Source organism: Barbatula barbatula, assembly GCF_947034865.1.
Source record: "Barbatula barbatula genome assembly, contig: scaffold_102, whole genome shotgun sequence".
NCBI classification, from domain to species: domain Eukaryota; kingdom Metazoa; phylum Chordata; class Actinopteri; order Cypriniformes; family Nemacheilidae; genus Barbatula; species Barbatula barbatula.
The window spans coordinates 47,108-61,774 of NW_027636900.1; positions in this window are offsets into that span (position 1 = coordinate 47,108).

A 14,667-nucleotide genomic window follows, 5' to 3' on the forward strand; every position below is an offset into this window, starting at 1 on the left:
TGCTGGGTTCTTTGTCTTGAAGACTAGTTGGCAGAAGTGTGTAACATGAGCTCTGAGGAATGCAGAAGCAGGGTCTCAGATAACAAGTGTGTGAGTGTATGTGTGTGTGCGTCAATCGCATCTCCCGGCAGGACCGGCTATTTTCAAAATGTTTTGCAGGAGCCAATGGTTGGGGGAGAATGGAGTCAGATTTACATGTCCCGAGGTGATTGGTTCCGGAGGATTCAACGCCCGTCCAATGAAGGGGAGGAGCCGAAGAGAGAATCGACGTCACATATTTTATAAATACTTGTAACCCAGAAGTGTGGATTCTGTTGTTTTGTCTCATATGTATGTTGAGAGAACAGCCCCAGCTGGAAGAAGCTTTTACATCTGATAATAAATTCTACTTAAACTTATTGGGAAAACGATCTCTTTGACTTTTCTTCAAATTTTGAACACGCAGGACTCGGGTTTCAAAAGTCCGATAGTTGGTGACGCCGACGTGATTTGAGGACAAAGGAAAGTTTTGGCGCCACATTTCGGCGGACCCCGTGGGGGAGGGAAAAGATATCGAGACGATTCAGATTTAACACAAAAGGCCCGCTAAAATACATAAGGTAAGCAGAAAACCTGTTATTTCGAATTCTGCTATTGGATATACTAAATTTCTGTGTTAAATTTGATGAACATCTCGATGAATAGACGAGTAAAATTGAAGTAAGGAAAATCAGATTTAAAAGCTTCTTAATAAGGGTTAGAGTCCCTGAAATTAAAACAGTTAAAGTCTGTTGGGAAAGAAATCCCGTGATCGGCGTATCACAAATTCATTTAGGTTAAAGTCCTTCGGAGAAGAGATCCGTAAATTATTTACTAGTTGATTTTATTTGTATGAATGGTATTGGGGATGAAAGTATTTAGACGTGGTGTTTAGTTGAATGCATAAGTGAACGGAAAATTCGCACGTGGTGTGTGTAGGCCTTGTGTATGTGTATAATCTAAGTTGGTGTAAGGAGACGATCGTAAAGGAACTAGTAGGAAAGTTATATTGAATACATATATATATATATATATACAAGTAAATAAATATAATAGAATGGCAGAGTTTCAAAAGGAGTGTGATGAATACGAATGTCCGACCGTATTAGTGCAATGGCAGAGTATCGCTGAGATGATGATAGCACAGGCTGAACCAAGAGAGAAAAAAGGGAGACAAAGAGAAGTTGAGGAATGTTGGGTAGAATTGTGTGATAATTATGCATGGACGAAAGAGGCAGAGACATTTAAAGTGCCCCTGGCCCCGAAAATAAGAAATATGGAGAAAAAGGCTCATTGTAGGGTAGTCAGACATAAAGGTGATGAAAAAACGATTAAATGGTATAATGCAAGTCGATATAAAAATAAAGGGTGTGACTTAGAAAAACATTTAAGAAAATGGAGTCGTCTTGCCCTCGTGGCGACAGCTTTAGCACCCATTAGACAAAGGAAGGAAGGGAAAGCTACAGAGGATGATGTTAGACTGAAAGTGAAGGATGGAAACAGGGAGACCGAGTCACTAGCACCGCCCCCTGAACAGTACCGCCCATTGTATCCGCCTCTTGCCCCGCCTATTGTTCAGCCCCCACCCTACATCTCACAAAATACGACTGACAGCAAACAACAGGTCATGCTTGAGGTACGAGAGGGAGTTTTAGACTGTAATTTAAAAGAATTAGAAGAACTTCGACAGGAGGTACAACATCTGGGCAAGGTAGTGACAGAACAGGTACATGCGGCACGAGCTCAGGTGAATGAGACAATGCGCCACATGGCAGAAAATATGGAACTTCCAGAGGGAAGTGATGGTAGTGAGAACGGAGTAGGAAGTGAAGATGAAAGGGGAAGTTGTAGAGCATCTGGCCCTATAGAAACAACAGGTCAGGTCCAGGGCACGATGCATACAGTATGTATTAAGGGAACGATGGTGATGGATCAGGAGCCAATAGCAAAACGTACTAGGGGAAGGGAAAAAGAACAGCAGCTGTCTAATTTTTCAAGTGATCATTGCCCCCCTAACGTACCAGAGCAGAGAGAGCAGGCAATGAGTCATCATAGTAATCAATTATATCCAGGCGTACAAGCCCCATTGTTAGCAAAGAGCACTGGGGTGCAGTACCAGCCCTGGTCACACAGTGACATGACTGCTATTTCCAGTAAACTTCCTCCAATTACATCAGGGGGCTCTAAGTGGTTAAGTAAATTAACGGCCTTGAGTCATGGTACCGTTTTGGCTTTGGGTGACATAAGGTGTCTGTTGGGTCAGATTTTGACAGCCTCTCAGATGGGGAGTTTTGAACTCGAAGCCCAAACATTACAATATCCAAATGATCTTGATTTTTCAAAAGTAATTACAATGGTGGGCAGGGCACTCGGTCGATTGTACCCATTGCCACCCACCGTATACCAAAACATAAAGTTTCGCATAAAACCAGGTGAGACAGGTTCAGCATATTATTTCAGGTGCGCTGCTGAGTGGGAACAGATGGTGGAAGAAAATAGTTTAACCAACCCAATTACACGAGACATATTCAGAGCAGCGGTTATGGCAGGTGCCCCTAGTGGTGTTAAGCAAATAATGGAAAATAACCCTGACATTCCAATTGCTAGTAACGAAATATGGGAAAGGCATTTAGTCCACCACACAGATAGGGCTGTAGAGAAAACAGGAAAAGAGGAAGAACAATTAGAAAAGATAAAAATAGAGTTGCTAAAACTACAGTTGGAACAAGCAAAAAATGAGGGAGGGACAAAAAAGAGTAAGCAAATGCCACAACAACCCTATCAGCCATCCCCTTACCAATATAACGGCCCACCCTATGGTATAGACGCCCATGCAGCAGGTGGGAGGGGAAATAGACAAAGGAGCAATTGGAGTGGTAGTAATAGAGGGAGGGGGTCTTATGGAGGGAGGCAGCAGGGCGAGGGAAATTGTTACGTGTGTGGTGAGGCAGGCCACTGGATGAGAGAGTGTCCACAGCTTTCAGGTCAGTTTAACGGACCACCTGCGGAGGGATGGGGTCCTCGAAGAGGTGGTGCCGGTGGTCGCGGCAGGGAACCACAAACCCCATACAACCCGGGGCAATACCCTCCACCACCCTCCAACCTACAGGTGCCGATGTTCCCGCCATCGGGCCCCGAGGGTGGCGCGAGCAGTTATTGAAGGGGCCCCCAGAGAACCGAAATGAGGGCCAGGGCCGAACCTCTCATTTCGTTAATGGTAAACAACAAACCATTAAAAGCTCTGGTGGACACCGGAGCCACCTATTCGACTGTCACAGGCGGCATAAAACAATCTGATCTGAGTGACAAAACTGTGACAATAATCGGGTTCTCTGGGGGAAGTGAAAGCTGGAAAATGACACAACCATTCAAAGTAGAAGTGGCAAATCAATGCTTATCACACTCGTTCCTTTTCTCCAGCAATGCTCCCATTCCTCTTTTGGGTAGAGATTTATTAATAAAATTAGGGGCTAGCATTTTGTGCTCAGCAGAAGGGGTAATAGTTACATTTCCAGATGGTACAACCATTAACTGTTCCCTATCAGGTAATACAACAGACAGCCAGTGGATGCTGACCTCGTGTGGGGAGGAGGAGGCAGCTGATCTTTACTGGGTAAAATTAGATGATGACGCACAGTGGGGCACCACAATGGAACTGTATAACAAATACCGTTCATGGATTTCAAATTTAGATATCTATTTACCCCCCATAGACCCATTGCATTGTACATTGTTTTATGACAGAAATGACATAACCATTTATGAAGACATGTTTCAGGAAGTGGAGGGAGACAGATGGGTGTTGGAGGGAGCTGGAATTTTTGTGAGTAAAGAAGGAGTGATGGCTCCAGTGAAGCTGACAGAAGAGCAGTTGAAGTGGTATGAGATGGCAGACACAGCAGCACCTCACATATCGTTAGCCTTACACCCAAGCCATGAAGCCAGGGAGCTAGGTAAGATTACAAAAACACTGTTGGCCGCCCAGGACTGGGAGCCCACGGAAAAAACAGATGTTAAATATTCACCTAAACACAAAGCCTATTGGATAGAAGGTGCCACACGAGACACTGGAGCTCTAGAGCATGTGCAGGTTTCTAGATTCCATGGCAGGGAGCTGTCAGATAGTGTGGGAGCACCAGACATCATAAAAAATTTACCTGAGGATCTTTGGTCTCAGGGTCCAACAGATGTAGGTTTTTGTAACATGTCTCCAGTTTACTTTCAGTTAAGCACACCTGACCCCATCTGGATTCCACAATACCGCAACAAACCTGAGGCGGACGAGGGTGTGGCCGCAACAGTAAAAGGTCTCCTAGAGAGGGGTGTTATTACACCATACAAATCTAGGTGGAACACACCTATTTTTCCGGTGCCGAAACCAGGCACGAATAAGTACAGGTTGGTACATGATTTGAGAGCAATCAATGCTGTTGTGGCTACACCATCGTTAACAGTGCCTAATCCGTATACTGCACTCTCTGTGATAACACCTGAGCACAATTGGTTTACATGTATTGATTTGGCTAACGCATTTTTCTGTATCCCTTTAGCAGAGGAATGCAAGGCGTGTGTGGCTTTTACATACAAAGGTTGTCAATATTCTTACAACAGATTACCCCAGGGGTTTGTTTTATCACCAGGAATTTTTAACCATGCATTAAAACAACAATTACAGGACTGTAGTTTGCCTGGAGACTGTGTGTTGATCATGTATGTTGATGACCTCCTTTTGGCAGCCAAAACAGAGCAAGGATGCCTGGAGGGGAGCGAAGTTGTGTTAAGACAATTACACAAAAGTGGCTTCAAGGTAAGCAAGGAAAAGCTGCAATTTTGCAGACCTTGTGTTACATTTCTAGGTCGCATGATCACCCCAGAGGGCTCCACGCTAACTGTAGCCCATAGACGAGGAATTCTGAGTCATCCAAAACCAACCACGGTTAAAGAGATGTTGTCATTTCTAGGCCTAACAGGGTATAGTAGACACTATATTCCAATGTATGTTTCATTAACAGCCCCTTTGAGAGATCTTGTAAAACAACAGGGTATGAAGAATTTGAGAGCAGACATTGAGTGGACACAGGAAGCTGAACGGACGTTCATTAACCTGAAACAACAGATGGCACATGCAGCTAATCTCAGCAGTGCTGATTACAGATCACCATTTCACTTAGACGTCTCTGAGACAGGGTCAAGTGCACATGGGGTACTTTATCAAAAAGACCAGGGGGGCAGAAAAGTGTTGATGTATGTTAGCATGTTGTTGGACAGTGTAGAACAAAGACAGCCACCATGTAGCAGGTTTGTCGCAGGCCTGGCAAAGATAGTGAAGAAAACGTCTCACATCGTTATGGGCCACCACCTAATTGTTTTAACCACGCATTCAATCGCATCTTTTGTTAATTCTGAATCATTCACATTTTCCCCTTTACGACAGCGACGCATTGCAGCAATTTTGCTCGCCGACCATATCATATACACGCATGAGGGCATTAACATGGCAGATTTGGTGGAGGAGGGAGAACCACACGACTGTGCACCGATCACAGAGAGGGCATCGGTGGTCAGACCAGGTTTGTTTGCAAAACCATTGACTGGCCCCGAGCCAGTCATGATTTTGTTCACTGACGGGTGCTGTTTCAGGGCGGAGGACGGAAGTTTGAAAGCGGCTTATGCAGTGGTAGAGCAGGTAGGACATGAGATGATTACGAGGGATGCAGCAAGGTTAGAGGGGAAGCAGTCAGCACAGAGGGCAGAAATGATAGCAGTGATCAAAGCCTTGCGACATACTGGTGGACACCGTGTAAACATATATACTGACTCTGCTTATGTTGTTACAGCTGTACACGTAGAAATGCCGTTGTGGAAACGTTGTGGCTTTATCACTTCGTCAGGTCGACCAATAACACATGCATGTGAAGCCAGAGACCTTTTAGAGGCTCTGATGATCCCCTCAGAGGTGGCAGTGATTAAATGCGCTGGTCACTCTAAGGTGGATAGCTCTTTGAGCAGAGGCAATGACGCAGCAGACTTGGCGGCAAAAGCTGCTGCTGGTTATGTGTCCTCGCAGATGGTGTGCACATCAGAAAGAACATCTAACGATTTATTGCCGAGATTCACAAGGGAATACCTTTGCAAAGAGCATCAGCGCTGTACCCCTGAAGAAGTCTCTGTGTGGGCACAACATGGAGCTGTTCGTGCCTCTGACGGACTGTGGCAAGCTCCGGACGGACGTCCGGCGCTCCCAGCGAGTCTGTGTCATTCCATCATGGTAGAGGTTCATGGAGTGAGCCATGTCGGGGACAAACAGATGATGAGAGCGCTTGAATATTGGTGGCATCCTTTTTTAAAAGCTATGGTCTCAGCACATGTGAGCACGTGTGAAGTTTGTCAGGGATATAACGTTAAACCCACGATTAAACCAACAAGGGGTTCGTTTCCTTTGACCGGTGGTCCGGGGGACGAAATCGTGATTGATTTCACAGACATGATCACGAGGATACAGGGTAAGCGTTATCTTCTGGTAATCGTAGACTATTTCACTGGATGGCCTGAAGCTTATCCTGTAGGCAGAGAAGACAGTACGGCGGTGATAAAATGTTTAATTAACCATTATATTCCTCGCTATGGTTTCGCCCGGCGTTTACGATCAGATAATGGCAGTCATTTCAAGAATGAACATTTGCGAGTCGTTGAAAAGGCCCTAGGCCTCAAACATGCATTTGGTGCAGTCTGGCATCCTGCCAGCCAAGGTAAGGTTGAACGAATGAATCTCACACTAAAACTCAAATTGGCTAAAATCTGTGCACAGACAAAACTAAATTGGTTGTCAGCTTTGCCATTGGCCTTAATGTCAGTAAGATCATCTGTTAACCGAATCACAGGATTCACCCCTTTTGAATTATTTACAGGTCGCCAGTTTCCAGGGCCACGGAATGCACTGTCGGATGCCATTGTGACACCATTATCTCACGCTGTCTATTTTGATAAACTGACTGCTCTCATTAAGACTTTTTCATGCCAGGTCAATCCATCTCCAGCAGCCGACCCCCCTCCAACGACGGTACAGTGGGTGAGGCTGAGGACGTTCAGGAGAAAGTGGAATGAGCCGAGGTGGTCGAAACCCCATAGGGTGACAGCAAGGACATCACACTGTGTTCGATTGCAGGGCAAGGGTGACACTTGGTTTCATTTAACTTCATGTGTAGCTTGTGACCCCCCCTCAAGGGATCTTGCAGAGACACGGGTGGACCTGCGTAGACAGGTCCAAGAGAGGGAAGGAGAATCAGAGGCTGAAGAAGCCACAGGTGAAATCACAACACCACCAGTACAATAACAATTTGCAAATCGTTCACAAGACAGGTGTCCCAGGTGAATGGGTTGTGACCAAAGAGAAGGACGGTAGAATCATTTTCCAAAAGTGCAATAAATTTTGAGTGAATACTCACGGAGGTGGAAATACGTATTGCCATATATTCTTTATAACCACATTATATATTGTTTTTATTGTGATTTTCATATTTATTATTTTTCATATCTATTGTTTTCATATTTTTTAATATTTACTATTTTTTATACCTTTATATTGCTATTGTGATTTTTATATTGTCATTCTTTACCATTTTATTTTGTGTGATTTTAACCATATATATTTTTCCTTAATTGCATATTCCCATTAAGTATATTGTGTGTTTAACCATTTTAATTTCCAAGAGTGTGTTTATTATTCCTTTAAAGTCCAAGAGAGGGCAACAAAATGAAGCTGTGGGAAAACTGTAAGCTGTCGGGGATCCTATTAATAATTTCAGGAGTTATAGTAGGAATAATTTTTAGCCTAACTAAGGGTCAGGAAAGCAACAACACCATATCAAAATCGAGACACAAAAAAGCCATAGCCGATACGAGGTTACCGTGTGAACAACTCGTAATTAACTATGTTTGGGGTAAGACTACATCATTTACTTTCGACCTATGCGCTGTCATAAATTGTGGGGGAAAAATAGCTCATGGAGGGGGTACAATATATATATATGTATGGATGGGAATATGGATAGTGTTTGTAAGGTGTCCCAGTCTAGGCAAACCTATAGGGGTGAATGGTGTCCATCATGGAATAAGGTAATCGCATATACAGGTGCTTGGACTCCGGAACAACCTAGCCTTTGGACCCGTACCTCAGCAAAATTTGATTTAAAAATGCAGAGAGATTACAGTGCAAGTCAAAATCCACTCACCCTTTCAATATCCACCAGAACGGGATCAGCCAATTATACAGGGGAGTTTTTCCTTATAATGGGGGTGCACAGCCCAGGAACAGATAAAAAAGCAGTAATAAAATTTGTTATAGACAGTTCACCTGAGGAGGAAAGAAATGAGACAATAGCTGAGCCATTATCGGTAGGACAAAAGAATGTAGTGGTGGAAATAGATTACACCATGTTAAAACCAGAAGATATGATAGAGAGAGCTACAGGATATGGGGAAAATAATTTGTGGCTGGAATGGATAATTACCACAGCCAGAGAACAGAGGTTAGATGATTGTGTTGGATGTGCTAATGCAAGACCACATTTATACATTGAACCAGCCCCGTTGTACCAAAATGATACGTGGGGCTATGAGTGTATGCTGGCATTGACACGGATGGCCAGTCCAAAAAATTGTACCACATTGGCAGCAATATTCCCACCAATAACTAACCTTTCACGGGCAGGTCCATTTACACCAAAGAAAGCAAATTATACCTGTTTTGATATTAAACGTCTATCACCAACCAGCAACCTGGGGGAGATAAATAAGGAGTGGTGTGATCACATCATAGTGGATAATGGGACTGAAATAGGTACGTGGGCTAGAGCAGGTTTGTATTATTATTGTGGAGATCGAAGATTGTTTACTAGGATACCTGAGAAGGCAAAGGGAGTGTGTGCTTTGGTAAGACTGGGAGCCCCAATAACTCTGATAGGTGACAGAGCAGTCAGAACGGAAACCATAAATTCAGCAACATTGACAAGAAGACGTAGGAGACATATCATTAAACAGAGAGCAATAGGCTCAAGTGTAGATTTATCATTAAATAGCCCGACATACATTGATGCGATAGGCATTCCACGAGGTGTGCCGGATGAATATAAACTAGCGAACCAAGTGGCAGCAGGTTTTGAGAATATACCCATAATAGCTGCTCTTTTTCCAGTCACCCCAAACAAGAATGTAGATAGGATTAATTATGTGCATTATAATGTGATGAGGTTAGCGAATATGACAAGGGATGCCGTAGATGGTTTAGCGGAGCAGCTAGCACCAACTTCACTGATGGCTATACAGAACCGTATGGCTCTGGACATGCTGTTGGCAGAGAAGGGAGGAGTATGTGTAATGTTTGGTGATCTTTGTTGTACGTACATTCCCAATAATACTGCCCCAGATGGATCAGTGACGAGGGCATTGGAAGGTTTGAAAACTTTGTCTATAGAAATGAAGGAACATTCAGGAGTAAATAATCCTATAGGAGATTGGCTAGACAAAACATTGGGAAGATGGAAAGCAATAGTAATGTCTATTGTGATGTCTATAGGGGTATTCATAGCAATTTTGATTACGTGTGGTTGTTGTTGCATTCCTTGCCTTAGATCACTGTGTAATCGTTTAATAGTTTCAGCTATTGAGAGACCGGAAAGCCCCAAACCATTTAATATGCCATTGTTATCCAGCTATACTGACGACCCAGAGGACCAAGAATTTTGACCTCTGTCGAGGTCAAGAGAGGGATTATTGGGATTATGATGTTTTATGTATTATAAATTCATGTTTACTGTTGTTTTACTGTTAAATATAATGATATGAGTATGTCCATGCTGTGCTGGGTTCTTTGTCTTGAAGACTAGTTGGCAGAAGTGTGTAACATGAGCTCTGAGGAATGCAGAAGCAGGGTCTCAGATAACAAGTGTGTGAGTGTATGTGTGTGTGCGTCATTCGCATCTCCCGGCAGGACCGGCTATTTTCAAAATGTTTTGCAGGAGCCAATGGTTGGGGGAGAATGGAGTCAGATTTACATGTCCCGAGGTGATTGGTTCCGGAAGATTCAACGCCCGTCCAATGAAGGGGAGGAGCCGAAGAGAGAATCGACGTCACATATTTTATAAATACTTGTAACCCAGAAGTGTGGATTCTGTTGTTTTGTCTCATATGTATGTTGAGAGAACAGCCCCAGCTGGAAGAAGCTTTTACATCTGATAATAAATTCTACTTAAACTTATTGGGAAAACGATCTCTTTGACTTTTCTTCAAATTTTGAACACGCAGGACTCGGGTTTCAAAAGTCCGATAGTGGAAAGAATATAGCAATGCAAAACACTAAATTGAGTAAATGAAATGCCACTGTTTACTTAAAGTATACTTACTGTATATTGTAAAACTAGTGCTCAAATGTCGTGGGGATTATACTATTCTACAGAGACCCATTATAATGCATTTTGATCAACATGACATAAGCAATTGATAATGTAGGAATCTGCACAGAATTTTGTCATAATCATTTGCATGGATGTACCAAAGCATTTGTAACTTGTTCAAAGAAATGAGAAAATGCTTGTTTGATGTGCACACGTGACACAAGGATGTAAGGATTGAACAAGAAGTTTTGACAATTTCAAATCGGATCAGAGAAATGTACCAAATTGACTCAGAAAAAACTGTATTTAAAGTGGGGGGGGGGGTACTTTTGGGGCAGTTTTGTTTCACCCAAGTGTCCCATTTCCACCCCTCTCAAACTAATGCATGGATGCATATAGCCAGAAACAATTCATTTGATGCATGCAAAGAAGCAACACTGTGTGTCTCAAGAAGCATTTATTCATGATTACGTAGACATGCTAAAATTTCAAGGTTACACACTACACATTACACATTACACATGACATTACACATTTCATAAAATTTACATTTAGTCATTTAGCAGACGTTTTTATCCAAAGCGACATACAGACGAGGAAACATTGGAAGCAATTATAACAATATAGGCAACAAAATGCATAAGTTAATTAAATCCAGTCCATTAAAGCCTAGCACAGTATAGAAAAGCTAAGAATAGTGAGGTAAGTAAAAAAATAATTTTTTAAGAAGACAGAAAATAATAAGAGGTTAAAATCAGTCATCTACATTTTGACGGAAGATATGCATTTTCACACACTACACCGGCCTGTAGTGTTCTAGCAGTGTAAGGTTGAGAGTGAGTTTCTTCAGTAGCGGTGTGATGCAGGCCTCTTTGAAAGCAGTGGGAAATGTCCCAGTGGTGAGCAAAGAGTTGATGATGCGGGTCAGACCAGGCACAACTGCTGGAGAGATGGCATGGAGGAGATGGGTGGGGATGGGATCCAGTGGGCAGGTGGTAGGGTGGTTGGAACCAATGACCTTGGAAACATCATCTTCAGACATAGGAGAAAAGGCGGGTGATGGTGGCGTAGAAAATTGGCTGTTGATGGCGGTAGTTTTCTTTACGAAGAACGATGCAAAATCATCAGCCGTTAACTCCGATGAAGGTGTGGGAGCAGGCGGACAGAGGAGAGCAGAGAAGGTTTTTAAGAGTGTGCGAGACTCAGGAGAGTTGCTGATCTTCGAGTGGTTATAATCAGTTTTTGCAGAGGTGACGTCAACGGAGAAAGTAGAGAGAGAGAGGTCAGTATGGTCTTTTGACTTGTGCCATTTTCTCTCAGCTGACCGGAGGCTGGTGCGATGCTCACGTGGTACATCCGATAACCAGGGGGCAGACAGGGATGCACGGGCTGGTCCAGATGCAAGAGGGCATATGTTGTCCAAGCAGGATGTAAGCGTGGAACACAGAGTGTCTGTGGCACTGTTGGTATTCAAAAGAGAGAGCTCCTCAGAGGGGGGGAGTGCAGACAAGACAGCAGAGGAAAAGCAGGAGGGAGGGACCGTAGGTAGCGCCGGAAAGTGACCAGCGGTAAGACATCTGCGTTGTCTGGAGCGGTGAGGTCGGGGGTGACAAAGAAGTGATCAGACGTGTGCAGCGGAGTGACCTGAGAGTGATGAGTGGAGCATTTCTCGAATCATCGTTGTCATTTGCAAAACAGTAAGTGCATTTCTGGTTTTGATTGTTTGATTGCAAGAGACGGCACATGATTCACGTTAACGCTTTTACTGTTTGTACAATAATTTATTGACAGACAGTGTCATTGTGATGCAGACAGGAAAAGACAGCACTGCATAGCACAAACAAATGTAGAAATCTGAACATAAGACAATATCTTTAGGGAAAACTGTACATGCAGTGCAGTGGAATTACAGTGCAGTCTTCCTACACCTCCTGACGTTCCTGTCTTTTGGGCAACGGATTCTCATCCACATCACAACAAATATCTTCTCTTGCGATACAGCGTGAAAATCATCTTTCAGAGTGTCTAATCCAGCCTCTGCAGGCATCAGCTGTGATGTCATCACACGTTACATCCATGGCAGCCAGAAGGGTCATCTGTGTATGCGGCTGGCGATCATATACTTTTAATCTTCATGCTGAGAAAAATTACTCAACGTGGTTGAGTAGGGTGAGAGGAACTCCACCAGCATCCTGTTGTGGGCCGCAAACCATTGCCTGATGATGTTGGAGCGATGGAAACTGACATTGTCCCAAACTAACACGTACTTTGGCAGGTCATCTCCAATCTGCCCCCTCTCTTGTTCAGGGATGAGATCCCTGTAGAGAGTGTCAAAAGACTGTTTAGGTGTGAAAAGGGGCCGTCTGCAACACAGTGAAGTTGTCTTGCAGTCCTATGTGGAAAGAATATAGCAATGCAAAACACTAAATTGAGTAAAATAAAATGCCACCGTTTACTTAAAGTATACATACTGTATATTGTAAAACTAGTGCTTAAATGATGTGGGGATTATACTATTCTACAGAGACCCATTATAATGCATTTTGATCAACATGACATAAGCAATTGATAATGTAGGAATCTGCACAGAATTTTGTCATAATCATTTGCATGGATGTACCAAAGCATTTGCAACTTGTTCAAAGAAATGAGAAAATGCTTGTTTGATGTGCACACGTGACACAAGGATGTAAGGATTGAACAAGAAGTTTTGAGAATTTCAAATCGGATCTGAGAAATGTACCAAATTGACTTAGAAAAAACTGTATTTAAAGTGGGGGGGGTACTTTTGGGGCAGTTTTGTTTCACCCAAGTGTCCCATTTCTACCAGAAAGACTCGTGAAACATAGAACGATATATGATATTTATTATGTAACAATATATTTGTATTGTATAGTAGTTTGGGCGTAGGCCCTGTCCGATGAAGGAATCATGGCAAAATGATTCTGGAGTTCCTGCCTGAAGATAAGGCAGGAGCGGAGCCTACCCCCGGACTGAGGACGGGGCCAGACCTGGTGGTGGTGGAGGGGAGGATGGGGGTTTTCACTCGTGCGTTAGTTTCTGTGAACGAAAGAGAAGGTAAGTACAATCCTTTTATACTACGTGCTGAGGGATGATAGGCTAACTGGTAATTGATTATGACGTGAGGAGTCTTCCTGGTAGAACTTGCGCAAAGCTTGCATTTCTACCAGAAAGACTCGTGAAACATAGAACGATATATGATATTTATTATGTAACAATATATTTGTATTGTATAGTAGTTTGGGCGTAGGCCCCGTCCGATGAAGGAATCATGGCAAAATGATTCTGGAGTTCCTGCCTGAAGATAAGGCAGGAGCGGAGCCTACCCCAAAGAAGAAGTAATTGGAAATAAACCCACTGGATAAGGAATCTCACTGGAGTTCCTAAATGAGAGAGTAAGCAAGGGTCAGACATGTTTGGACATGCGTGAGGTTGCATTGTACGTGACTTCTTCTGAAGATAGCATAAATGGTATTATAAAGGTTATAGTTAAATATCAATGTTTTAACTGAAACCTCCAAAAGCACATAAGAGGCTTGCGAAGCATTGGATTTACAGAAGCCTGCACAGGCTGAACGCTTGCTGAGCAAAATAATAACATATATATAAATAACAACGGGGCCTGCGCGGTCCGATAGGAGACTCGCACGAGCCTATGAATATGTTCCTGGAGCCTGCACAGGCTGCGAGGGCTTGCAAAAGCACAGAAAGAAATAATAAAATAAACAACATATATATAAATAACGACAGGCCAGCACTGGCTAATATGAGACTCGCACGAGCCATGAATATGTTCCTGGAGCCTGCACAGGCTACGAGGGCTTGCAAAAGCACAGAAAGAATAATAAAATAACCATCATATATATAAATAACGCCGAGCCAGCACTGGCTAATATGCGGCTTGCACGAGCCGATGAATGTATCCCTGAAGCCTAACTTGCTCAAGCCAACAGATTTCACCAGAAGATAACGAGCTGAATGAGGCTTTCGAAAGCCATGCTATATATACCTATACTTATGCCACCACCACCAGTATGTACAATGAAGTACCTTAAGCTTGTAGAGAACGCTTGCTGAGCATCCAGGATAGTTTTTGAATCTGGTCTTATATAGGATTCAAATGCCATAGATGACCATCTGCCCAGGATTTTGATCGCAGAGGTCGAAATCCCGCAAGCTGCTGCAGATGTTGCCGCTCCAATCCTGAATGATTGCCCGGTGTAGAGATGGGAAGACT